The 12960-nt window shown below is 45.9% G+C and overlaps 1 protein-coding gene across 1 annotated transcript in view; it reads left to right on the top strand.

The window, feature by feature from the left end:
- The window catches only part of TBCA (tubulin folding cofactor A), a 69225-nt gene that overhangs the window by 555 nt on the left and 55710 nt on the right, over positions 1-12960 (top strand). The window lies entirely within an intron of this gene.

Genomic DNA, 12960 nt, shown 5'->3' with positions numbered 1-12960 from the left:
TTTCAGATTTCAGCATTTGTCTTAATCTAAGGCTCAGACTCTGGGCCTCTCGTTAGTACTAGGTAGTAATGAAAATGATGATATGCTGTGCTTTTCCTTAATAACTACAGTGTATCGACATAGATATGTGTGCAAGAACAGAGGGCCTGGTTTCATATATGAGATGCTAAGGCTTCCCAGCAGTATTGATTTCTTGTACTTCCTATGCTAAAACGGTAGTGTTGTATTAAATGTGGGAATGGTAATGTAAACTGAGTTAACCAGGGATGCTGGCTGCTCTACAGCATATAATTTGTGTGGAAGAAGTGTGATGTGATGATGATGTGTGTGAAAATGGAAGAAAATAGGTTTTTTAAAAAAGAATCTGAGGATTCTCATGCTGGATTAGTTAACATGAGAACGTAAGAGAAGCCAATGTTGGATCAGGCCAATGGCCCATCCAGTCCAACACTCTGTCACACAGTGGCCAAAAATACCAGGTGCCATCAGGAGGTCCAGCAGTGGGGCCAGGGCATTAGAAGCCCTCCCACTGTTGGCCCCCCCAAGCACCAAGAAGACAGAGCATCACTTGCCCCAGACTGAGAGTTCCTATCTATACCTTGTGGCTAATATCCACTGATGGACCTCTGTTCCATATAAGAACATAAGAGAAGCCAATGTTGGATCAGGCCAATGGCCCATCCAGTCCAACACTCTGTCACACAGTGGCCAAAAATACCAGGTGCCATCAGGAGGTCCAGCAGTGGGGCCAGGACACTAGGAGCCCTCCCACTGTTGACCCCCCCCCCCAAGTACCAAGAGTGCAGAGCATCACTTGTCCCGGATTCCCTATCTATACCTTGTGACTAATAGCCACCTAATTCCCTCTTGAAGCTGTCCATGCTTTTAGCCGTCGCCATCTCCTGTGGCAGTGAATTCTAGAACTCACTCTTTGGGTGAAGAAGTAAAACGTGGATGAACTAAAGTCCTGATTCTTTGCCCAAAGTTGCTAATGTGGATTACAGAAAGTAAATTGATGCACACTGTGTGTGGAAGCTGTATACAGGTGACACCATGAGCACACATGTCTGTTCTCGTGCCATGATTACCTGTAAATGAGTGCAGCATCAAGAGAAAACTGACTTGTATGTAATATATGTTCAAGTCTGAATTGGCTCTTACTACTATAAGCACATGTGGGGCTGCAGTGGCTCAGAGGTTAAGACACTGAGCTGCAGACCAGAAGGTCTGTAGTTCGATAGTTCAAGTCCTGAATGCTGTGTGATGGAGTGAGCTCCCATCTCTGGCCCCAGCTCCTGCCAATTTAGCAGTTCAAAAGCAAGAAATTGCAAGTAGATAAATAGGTACCGCTTCGGTGGGAAGGTAACAGTGTTCTGTGCGCTGGCCACATGACCCCTAGACCGTCTTCGGACAGCGCTGGCTTTTCGGCTTGGAAATGGAGATGAGCACCACCCCCTAGAGTCGGGTTCGACTAGCTTTCGAGCAACGGACACTGATATAGTTAGAACATGTAAAGGGAACCAGTGGATGAATCTCAGGAGTGTATGCTCAAGTAAACATTAGGAAGGTGTAAATTCACACTTCATTTAAGTGTGGGGCTCTTATTCTTTACTGTAACAGCTCCATAGAAAATAGTGAACCTGACCTCCACAAAGAATAGTGGTCACTGATTACAGCTTCTTGTATACCAGTAGTCAAGAACTACTATGGTACAGTGGTTAGAGTTCTGGGCTAGGATCAGAAAGAGCCAGGCTTGAATCTCCCTTTGCTGTGGCCAGTCACTGTCTTCTAACCTACCTCACAGGGTTGTTGTGAGGATAAAACGGAAGAGATGAGAATGAAGTAAGCCTATTTGGGTCCTCATGGGGGAGAAAAGAAGGATATACATTAAGTGAGTTAAAAGTATGTGTTCATTTTTAAGATTTTGATCCCATAACCACATTTTTGAAATGTAAGACATGCTGAATGAGCTTTTCTTTAATTAATGTCCAGAGCCTTTTGCCTGTGATTTAAACTGCCAGGTTTCCAGTCACAGTCCTTGTGAAGATTGGTTGCAGGCCCAGTCATATAACTACGGTCACTGTGAACTGGTAAATGGGCAAGCCAGTTGCTGCCATGGATCTCCATTATGTGTCACCTTCACCTATAAAATTATTTAACTCTATCCAAAATCTTTTGCTCAAGTTTTGGTTATAGAGAGCTTGCCACAGGGTGGGAGAGTAACTATTAGTTACTCAGAATCACCATATATGATGCTTTGAGTTTGAAATTAATAGCATATAATACAACTTCTTTCACAAACACATAACTACGGTCACTGTGAACTGGTAAATGGGCAAGCCAGTTGCTGCCATGGATCTCCATTATGTGTCACCTTCACCTATAAAATTATTTAACTCTATCCAAAATCTTTTGCTCAAGTTTTGGTTATAGAGAGCTTGCCACAGGGTGGGAGAGTAACTATTAGTTACTCAGAATCACCATATATGATGCTTTGAGTTTGAAATTAATAGCATATAATACCACTTCTTTCACAAACACGTATTTTCACCAGAGTATTAACAATTAAGCCATATCAAAGTTTATTTTTGAAATGCTGAGCTGTTGCTCTAGTGTGAATCTGCCCAGTGCTCTATATTATCTACTTTAAAATCCCTAGTGTGTACTACTTTTTGAAACAAAGGTCAGTAATATTTTTCTGACAGAGCACATAATTTATTAGATCTCTGGTAGGGTTTCCACCTTTGTTCCAGCTAGAGGAATAGGCTGGCAAGGGACCAGTTAGAGGAATAAGGTGGAGCATTTAAAGCTTGGGGCTTAGGGTCATTTATAGACACCATCTTTTAGCAAGGCCCCTGCGTGCTGTTGATATAATTCTGCATGTTATTGATATAGCTAAAATGGTATATTAGACATGGCACATGGCTGCACATCAGCCAGCTAACTTGTACTATGTGTAGTTACAGTTTATGTATTCTAGTTTGTAAATGCTTTTTTGTGTATTAATTAATTAATGTAGATGAGATCTGTTCATTCTGTAAAACCATTTGGAAGCTAACTAGGAGGTATAATAAATTAATCCTGGTAAACATTTGTGTTATTAATGGGTGAAAAGTACATGGCACGCCACACCTACCTTTCCTTACTTTCACATAGATCATATAATTAACTACATATTTTCTGAACTAGAGGGTTCTAATATTTCTAATCCCTCTTAATATGTAAGGTGTGTCATATTGAGATTTTTAATTAAGAGAAGCCGTTCGTTCATGCCATTGTGCTATCAGAATGTGATTCTGGCTTGGAATGCCCATGTTTGTTGAGCTTCTTTGTGGACTTTCTACCTGCTGTAAGAATACCTATTTGTTGCTCTTATGGCCTGCTTGTAAATTTAGAAATAGAACTATGTCTTCTTAGGCATGATAAGACTCACGGGTTCTCAGCTAAAGAAAACTAAACCAGAAATTGGTGCCCCTGGAATTTCTTGCTGCTTTGTGAAGTAGGAGTAAACAAATAATAATGCACTTGAATTTCTTTGCATGCTTTAATCTACACGGTAGTGAAGGAATAAATAACAAGAAATTTTGTCTTTATTCTCATACTTTATTCCCTTTTTGGGTGCAGAGTTCTAACTGCACACTTCCAAGCCTATCTTTATAACTGTAAAGGATAGAAACTGGCTTTTAAAAATATGAATAAGATTTTCCAGATTTTGGACCTGATTCCAATTTCTGTGTTTGGACAGAAAAGCCATAGAATACACTGATTCCCAATCTTAAACTAGAAATAGTACAGTTTAAACTGGTTGTGTATTTCAGAGTATACCTTGGTTTAATGACTGTTTGAATAAAGTTTATTTTTCATCCTTGCCACAAGTTTTGAGAACCAGCTTGGTGTAGCAGCTAGAGTGTTGGAGAAGGCTCTGGAAGACCAGATATAAATAGAATGATTAGAAGCTTGCTGGGGGACCTTGGGTCAATATCATTATCTCAACATAACCTACCTCACAGGGTTGTTGTGAGGATAAAATGGAGGGGAGGAGCACATTGTGGGGAGAGGTGTGGTATAAATTAAGTAAATAATAATAATAATAAGAGATTGGATTTATACCCCGCCCTTCACTACCCAAAGGTGTCTCAGAGCGGCTTACAAACTCCTTTCCCTTCCCCTCCCCACAACGGACACCTTGTGAGGTAGGTGGGACTGAGAGAGCTCTTGACAGAAACTGCTCTTTTTCAAGAACAGCTATGCCAGAACTACGGCTTGCCCAAGGTCATCCAGCCAGGTGCAAGTGGAGGAGTGAGGAATCAAACCTGGTTCTCCCAGATTAGAGTTCGCACACTTAAACTACACCAAACTGGCATATAAAACACAGAATTAAACTTTTTTGGTCTTAAAGGGGCCACTGGACTCAAACTTTGCTACTTTGCAAACTGGTTCTAGAAATTTTCTAAAAAGCTACAGCTTACATATTGTTGTTGTTCAGTCGCACAGTCGAGTCCGACTCTTTGTGACCCCATGAACCACATCACGCCAGGCCCTCCTGTCTTCCGTTGTGCTCTGGAGTTTGCTCAGTTTCATGTTCATTGCATCGATAGCACTGTCTAACCATCTCATCCTTTGCCATCCCCTTATTCTTTGACCTTCAATCTTTCCCAGCATCAGGGTCTTCTCCAGTGAGTGCTCCCTTCTCATTGTATGTTCATATAAATGCTGGTACACATATTTAAAGAGTTCTGCAGCTTCTTACACAACGTAGAGAGCAATCCTCTGCCATTCCTGCATTGTGGTGGCCGGCTACAGCATAACTATGGCCTGGCATGTAGCTACGGTGGGGCTATTGGAGGCTCTGCCCTCTCCCTTAAAGGGGCAGCCCCACAAGTTCTCCCTCCTCCCTCCACCCAAAGTGAAGTCTGCCATGCCGCTGGCAATGCGGGGCTCAAGTAGCTGGGAGGTGGGGGGAAGAGGGGATGTGCAGCCTCTTACTGGTGGAGTCTTCTCCATACTTGCTAGCAGGATGATGACTTGGTGGCTGGCACCAGAGGCTGTGCAGCCATCCTATCTCTCCCCCTGCCAGCCAGCTGAGCACTGGATCCAATGGCGAAATCATGCTGCAGCTACATGTAAACCCCCTCTCTGCCCAGCCAGCTGGAGGAGAAGAGAGGGGAGGGAGGGGCCTCATTGTTTACCTAGCAAGCAGAAAGAAGACTCCGCTGGCAAGAAGCTGCACCTCCGTTCTCTTCCCCCAGCCTGCCCCCCCCCAGCACCAGCAGCCCCCTTTCAGAACCCTGGAGCTCCCCAGGATAAAAAAACCTGGCTATGGGCCTGACTATGACGCTGCTAGTTCATTCCCTATGGGAATACGTTATGTGGTGTCCAGCAGACAAATTCAGTGGGTTCGCAGGGTTTTCTGAGCATGACCCATGTAGTGTCCATAGCAACTATGTAGCTGTCGTCATTGTAATGGACAGGGCATCCAGAACCAATTGGGTCATGTGGCAAGGGGGCAGAGTCCAGCATCCATCACAGGCAGGGGGTGGAGAGGGGCGGGCCACAGGAGTTTTGCTCATTGTCAGCAGCACTCCCCCCCCCCAACCCCCTTAAAGGGACCAACTCCCTTCAATAGTCTTGGGCACCTGATAGTGGGGGGGGGGGCTTGAGATGTCTGCCGACTGGCATCCACAGCTGTCTCAATGCCCATACAGAGCACAGGGTCCCCAAAGGTCGGAAGGGGGGTTGTTGTTCCTACACATTTGCTCGCTGGTGGGCATGCTTCCCAGTAGCCTGGCCACACTGCTGAGGGCATCTCCGCACTACTCCCCTTACCACCCCTGCCAGTGGCAGAGCAGGAGAGGGGGCTCAAATGTGGCGGCATGCAGCATCTTCCCTTAGTCCCCCAGTTGCCTCCTCAATGGAGAAAAAGTGGTCTGGGACTGGAATGACCATCATTCCACTCTGGACTCTGTCATTCCAGTCCCAGAGCAATCTCTTCAGAGATTGTCATTTGAAATCCATTCTGCATTCATCATTACATTTGTGTGGAGTAATGTATTGTAATGGAACTCACGGAAGTAATTTGGCATTTCTGACTACCAGTATACCCCATGGGCATTCCAGCGTCACCCATTGTTCCCAATGGGCAATCCTGCCAGTTGCTTTAGTACCTCACCTCTCAATGCACTCCTGGCTGTCCCCAGGGTCACTTATTATGGCATCAGCAGCCCCTCCACGTGCCTCCCAGCTGCTCACCTCAAAACACAGCCATTTCCCTGGAGAAAGCTTACAGGTAGCTTACAGTACAACATACATCACAGCAACCCTGTGAGGTAGGTAAGGCTGAGAGTTTGCAGCTGGCCCAAGGCCACTCTAACCCTAGCTTCCATGGCACAAGTGGGGATTGGAATATGGGTCTCCCAGATCTAACCACCGCACTCTAACCACCACATCAAACTGACTCATTCACCCAGACTGCTGTCTGGCCCGTCCCTCCTTCCCACAGCAGCCTGCGAGGTTTGGGGGGCGGCACCAGGTGCTGCTGGGCCACTGCTATGTTTGGCAGATGACTGTGACCAGTGGGATCTGCACAACCATCCACAGGCACCCATGAGCCATCCCTCTTGGACATGTCATTGGGCAGCCCTCAGGGGGAGTAATAAATGGGGTGGGCAGGGAGGGATGTGGAGTTCCTGTCATGCAGTCAGAACCAAGCAGACAGAGGCATAGTTGTGGCACAACACTGACTTTAGTGAACTGCAAATCATGGTAAGGAATGAAGACTCCATTTGCTACCTTCCTGGGGCCAGGGGGAGGAGGACTGAGGATCCCCTGGCATGGCATGCGTCTAAGTTGCAGGTGGAACCTGGAAGGGTTGGCTGAGTGCAACACCCCACTCCCAAGAGGAGGGCTGGGGCAGCAGACTGAGCAGAGTGGGAGGGGGAAGCAGCACTAGCCACACCCGGAAGTCTCCCTGTTGAACCTTCACCTGTAGGAAAGCAAAACAGATATATCATGTGCAGCCATGGCAACCGGGCTCGAGTGCCATGCCAGGCTTAGCCATGGATGTGTTGATCTGACAGGGTCTGCAAATGCAGCCCCGTGGTGGGGGCTTTCTTCATGAACCCCCCTTGAGGCACAAGATGGTGCCATTTGAATTACACTCACCTGTCCTGTGCTGAAGTGCTCAGAGACTGCTTGTCCACAGCAGCACCTGCTGCTCAAGGCTCTGGTCCTGCAAGGAAATGACTCAAAGGGTTGCCTGGCAAGCTGGTCCACCATGTAGACTGGAGCAGCTGCCAGACCCCCCTCCCCCGAAACCACCGACAAGCCCTGTTCTCTAGCAAGAGGTGGAAACAGGCAAAGACTGAGCTTACAGCCCAGTATAGGGCTGAAAACATCCCCCCCCCAAAGCAGTTCTCCTGATCTTTTCCTGTGGCATGTCAGGGGCCCTGGTGCTGGGAGGCTGTGGCTCGTGCTGCGTTTGCATGAAACCCGTGCTGGGCTTGAGTGTGGGAGGCGCTGTCATGGCATCCAGCCTCAAGTGAGGAGAATGGGGGAGCAGGTTTGGGTTCCTTGCCCTTGCTTACTTGTTGGTGTGTGATTGCGCCTTTGGGTCGAGCTTCCAAAGGTGGGATACTTGTTAGGAGTTCTGAAATGGGACAGGTCAGCCACAGAGTATGGACTTGGGTGTTAGCACTAAGTGTAGTTCTAAGTTCTCTGTGCCTTTTCCCACCACCAAAATGCCTCGCTGCTTGCTCTGAGTCCACATGGCAGGGAACTCTGAGACCGAGTCCTGTGCCGCATGCTTGTAAGATGTCCTGGCTGAGGTTTTTGTAAGGGGGGCTAGGATTCGGTGCTGGGGAGGGGGCTTGGCCACCTTGGGGAGGGAGGTGATGGGTTGAGCCTGTAGTAGGCATCCCGAGCTCCTCTGGGCCTAATGGGCTTGGCCATGGTGGGGGGGGGGAGCACTTGATTTTTTCAGTTCAATTGGTGCCTGTGGGCTACGCCATGTTTTTTTTGTTGGCATAACTTTCTGCCTTTGATGGGATGTTCCCGGGATGAAAGGGCTCAGTGAGCCCACTAGCTCTGGCCATGCCCTCAACCACGCTGTTGCAGGGGCCTATGTCATGGTGGTGCCGACAGGCAGCTGCTGCAGGCCTGCGCTGGTACATGAGTGCCACAAAGTGGCATTGGGGGCCTGCAGCATCATAACTCGCCCTTATGCTGGTGCATCTTGGAGATATGCTGTCACAAAGGTCAGTTGGCCCCCTGAGCACCCCCCCCCTTAGGATTGCACTGTACATGTTTTGCTTCTTGTACTTTAAAGAGAGAACTGTTCGTTCTTATAAGCTTACAATAAGCTGTCAGAGTTTTATAATTGTGGCAACTTTGAATATTTCTGATTCTTCAGCTTCTGAGGTAGAATATTAAAATAGGTATGTATTATTAAACTACATAGATATTTGGCAGTATCATTACTGTTAAAATCATAGTTTTAAAAAAGGTTTCTCAGTCAGGGTATCCATCAGTAGCAATAAGTACATCTCTTTTTCCTCAGTCTTTGGGTCATATGTTCAAGGTGGTAATGTGCAGACTTTTCAGGATGACCGAGTGGAGTATGTTGGATTAGGTTCTGTTTTTCTGATGTGCCTCCAGATCTGTTTTTCCTGACAACTGTATGCTAAGTACTTAGGGATGCCAGCCTCCAGGTGGGACCTGGGGATCCCTAGGAATGACAGCTCATCTCCAGACTACTGAGATCAGTTCCCCTGGAGAAAGTGGATGCTTTGAAGGGTGGACTCTGTGGCATTGTATCCTGCTGAGGTCCCTGTCCTCCCCAGGCTCCAGCCCCAAATTTCTAGGAGTTTCTCAACCTGGATCTGGCAACACTACCCTCCAACCCCTGCTGGTGGCTGGGGGGACCTGGCAGCCCTGTAAGCACTACGAATAAGAAATCCTTGTTCATTTGATCTGGTGTGTAAAGTAAAGGAAAAGGTTCCTGCTCGAAAGCCAGTCGAATCCAACTCTAGGGATGTGGTGCTCATCTCCGTTTCCAAGCCGAAGAGCCAGCGCTGTCCGAAGACGTTTCCGTGGTCATGTGGCCAGCATGACTAGACGCCGAAGCACACGGAACGCTGTTACCTTCCCACCGAAGCGGTACCTATTTATCTACTTGCAATTTCTTGCTTTCAAACTGCTAGGTTGGCAGGAGCAGGAACTAGAGACGGGAGCTCACTCTGTCATGCGGCACACTCGGGTCTCGAACTGCTGAGCTACTGACCTTCCACAGCCTGCAGTTCAGCGTCTTAACCACTTGAGCCACCGCAGCTCCTTGATCTGGTGTGTACCCATTACCAAATTTGCTCTGCTGTCCCAGTCCTCCTAGTGAGGATGTTGCAGCTATTCACTTGGCGCTTGGCACTCTTCCAGTGGGGAATAGAAGTGTCAAGTAAGATGTATCATACAGAAACACTATAATAGTGAAAGAAAGCTTATATAGAAGAATACCCTAACTTTACATGGTTTGCACTGTTTTCTCTATGTATCATTATCTTCTTACTATGTGTTTTAAGTATTTGAAGGAAAGTTGCTAAACTTCATCTACTATCAAGGCCATGTAGTCCATACACCATTTATTCAGATTGTGTTTTTGGTGTATTTTAACAATGCTCCAGTCTGTTACCAAAACAGCTACTGTGCAATATGTGGTTGTGTAGTTGTCCTTGAATATGGTTTGGCATGTGATTGCACCACACTTTCTCTTTGCATCCTTCCCAGTTCACCTTCTGCACCATTCAATGACTTTTTAGGTTTATTGTTGTATTCAGTGAGTTTAAGATGGAGAACCATTTTTATTATATCATCTTTCTACCATTTTGACAAGGACTCTAATCTGTAATTTGAGACAGTATCAGAACCTCCAACTTGTCCCCAATGATTTTCCATTTTTTTGAAACACGTACTGTAATTTTATTCAGCTCTTAGAAGATGGTATATCCATCTCCTTTGTATATTTTGGTGTAAGTGTTCGTCTAGCAGCAAAAATGTCCCTCACAGTATGTGTGAACTGCATATTGTCTCCGGATGGGCACTTGAAGAATTATTGTACAGAAGTGTGGCAGAGTCACGTGTCATTGTCATTATCTAGATAAGCCTAATAGCTGTGTTAATAGTTATATCACTAAAGAATAACCACAATTATAGGCAAAAGCATTGTGAACATAAAAGCTGTTAATCTGTTTGAAGCCACCTTCAAATGAGAAAGCTCAGACATGCAGGAGAACAAATGAAATTTCTTAAATATATCTAATGTTATCAATCTTAAAATTGTAGTAGCTTTAAAAACTGCAGTGAGCTAGTATGTTAGGGGTATGTGAAAATAGCACTGACATTTGCCCATAGTTTCCCTCTGATTAAATGAAAGTGACACCAGTAGATTAGAATGAGACTAAGACAATTCACATTGCAATTGTGTTAGTTTAACTTTAACAATCTTTTAACACTCTTGTTTAAATGTAGCTGACATACCATAATTACAAATCTACAAGCCTTGATTATAGAATTTTACATCATGAGCCTATGGGAGAAGTGTATTGATTTTTTGGTAAGGCAGCCTTTTAGAAACCACCTTCCAAAACTGTGGAATCTTCCTAAATTGTGGGGTTTCTTGCTTGTAGCTCTAACTCATGGCTGCTGTTTTATAAGTGATCTCTGTGCTACATATCAAATAGCCTGTTAATACTTTATCTAAGATCTGTGCCCCTAAAAACTAGAATAAACTGACCATCATTACTAGCCTAATACAATTAGCTAAACCATCATTACTAGCCTAATACAATTAGTTAAACCAACATGTTCAGGTCTTACTAATCAAAATGAGTGGGGTTACCTATGCGTGAAGTACCCCACCCAATTGTTTTGGGATTTTTACAAAATCTGACTCTAAACCTTCTTTTGGTGCCATTGTGATAGCTAAATGGTGTCCTTAACTTCCCTGTTCATGACATAATTTTAAAAATAACCTAACCATGAGGACATCTCTGTTTATAGTGTCACCATTACATAGTACAGTGCAAGGTGATGAGAAAAAGACAGGTCCCTGCCCAGATTAATTTGCAAATTAAAGTTTGACAGAAATTTGAAGACAGCGACAGATTCCAGAAGGTGACAGGAAACTTTGTCTTGATCCCATTGGTACTTACATTATGGAACACCGCTGGCCTGTATTTCCCTCCATACTTTTTAGTATCTACATGAAATTACGGGCTGAGCTTGGGATTTGTGGTGGGGTGCTATAAGTATACTGAAGATGCCTGTTTCTATTTCTTCTTTTCAGAGAAGGAAGCTGAATTGGATGATATAGTAGCAATGCTGATCAGATGTCTGGAAGCAGTATTGGTTTGGTTTAGTAATGGTTAATAAAGAAAAGTATTGTCCAGATGTGATGGTGGAGAGTCTACATGATAATAGAGTTCTCCTGACCTGGGGTTCTTGGGGTGTGCTGGATGGGGTTCATCCAGAATCAGGTATGCAGTCTGGGATGTTTTTAGATATGGGTTTGTATTTCGGTGACCAAATAGTTTGTATGGCTGAAGGTGCCTTTTAGGAACTTCAGTTCATTTGTCGACTTAGCTGTTCATGGAAGAAGATAGTGTTTTCCATGCTTTGGTAAGAGTGCTGTAATATGTTGTACATGAGGCTGTGTCTGTAATATGTTGTACATGGGTACATGTACATGGATCTTTAGACCACTGGGAGACTTCATCTGATCCAAAACACTGCAGCAAGAATTAACAGGGACATATTGCGGCAACCATTTATATTAACTCAGTTAACTTGCGTTGTAAAACCTACACTGATTGCCAGTTTGTTTCTGAGCATTGTTAAAATTGTTTATGTTAATCATTAATGCACTAAATGTTGTAGTTTCAGTATCTGGCTACCTGCTTATATGAATGTGCCAAATCCTTTCCTTCTTAGAGTCTTCAGAATTCTCCCCTGCCCCTTGCCCTGATGTGTATCTTCCAACTTGATAGTTGGTGTTCATTCACCAGACTTCTTAGATCTTTATTTTGTTAATTATTCAGTTACTTGTCTGTTCTGTTGGTGTTCCCCTTACAAGTGATTGGCTTGTTATTTAATGGTTATTTGATTGATTTTAATGTTATGTGGCTGGATCCAGCATAGACATTTTTGTGAGCACAAGGATTTCCAACCACATAGCATGATTTTTCTCCTTCAGCAGCTCAAAATGCCCCCTAGAATCCTTTTTGTGGGAGTTCTGTGCCCCAAGAACAGGACTGAGCTGCTGTGGGAGAGAGGAGGTGATAAAATCATGTTGTGTAGGTAGAAATTCTTGCACCCTTGGAACCATCTAGGCTGGTTCCAAGCAGGACCGGCTCTCTCACTAGGCCAGCTAGTCTCTGGCCTAGGGCGGAGCTCCAAACAGGGCGCTAACTGTCCTGCCGCTCTCCCCCCCGCCAAAAGCCCCCACCTTCCCTGCCCAAAGCTGCTGCTACTCATCTCACGATGGCGGCGGCGTGCATGCTGCTCTGCACCGCCGTGCCCCCGTCCATAGGGCACTCCTGCCTGCCCCAACTCACGCACAGCGTGCCCATTGGGTGCCAAACTGGACCCCCCCTCCGCACCCTCCCCACCGCTGGGACCACCATGTGGCCACCGCAGCCCCAGGGCAGCTCCCCAGATGCGTGGCCGGAGTCCAGAGCAGCCTGGACAAAGGGTGTGTGTGGAGTTTGGTAGCGTGCAGTCTGCAGGCACCCGGGGGGGCCTGGCACGGCTACAAATCAGGTGCCGCCAGCGGGCAGCAGAACCTGCCAGGCAGCCGAGGAAGCACAGCCAGGATTTCAGCCTCGGTGCACATGCCAGCCCTCCACCAGCTGGCAGCAGAAGGGCAAGCCTCGCTTCAGCACCGGACTCTGGGGAGCTACCCGAGCTTCCGAGCAC

Source organism: Gekko japonicus, unplaced genomic scaffold, assembly GCF_001447785.1.
Source record: "Gekko japonicus isolate JY-2015 unplaced genomic scaffold, Gekko_japonicus_V1.1 scaffold206, whole genome shotgun sequence".
NCBI classification, from domain to species: domain Eukaryota; kingdom Metazoa; phylum Chordata; class Lepidosauria; order Squamata; family Gekkonidae; genus Gekko; species Gekko japonicus.
The sequence above is the reverse complement of the archived record's forward strand: the minus strand, read 5'-3'. Positions and strand labels throughout refer to the sequence as shown.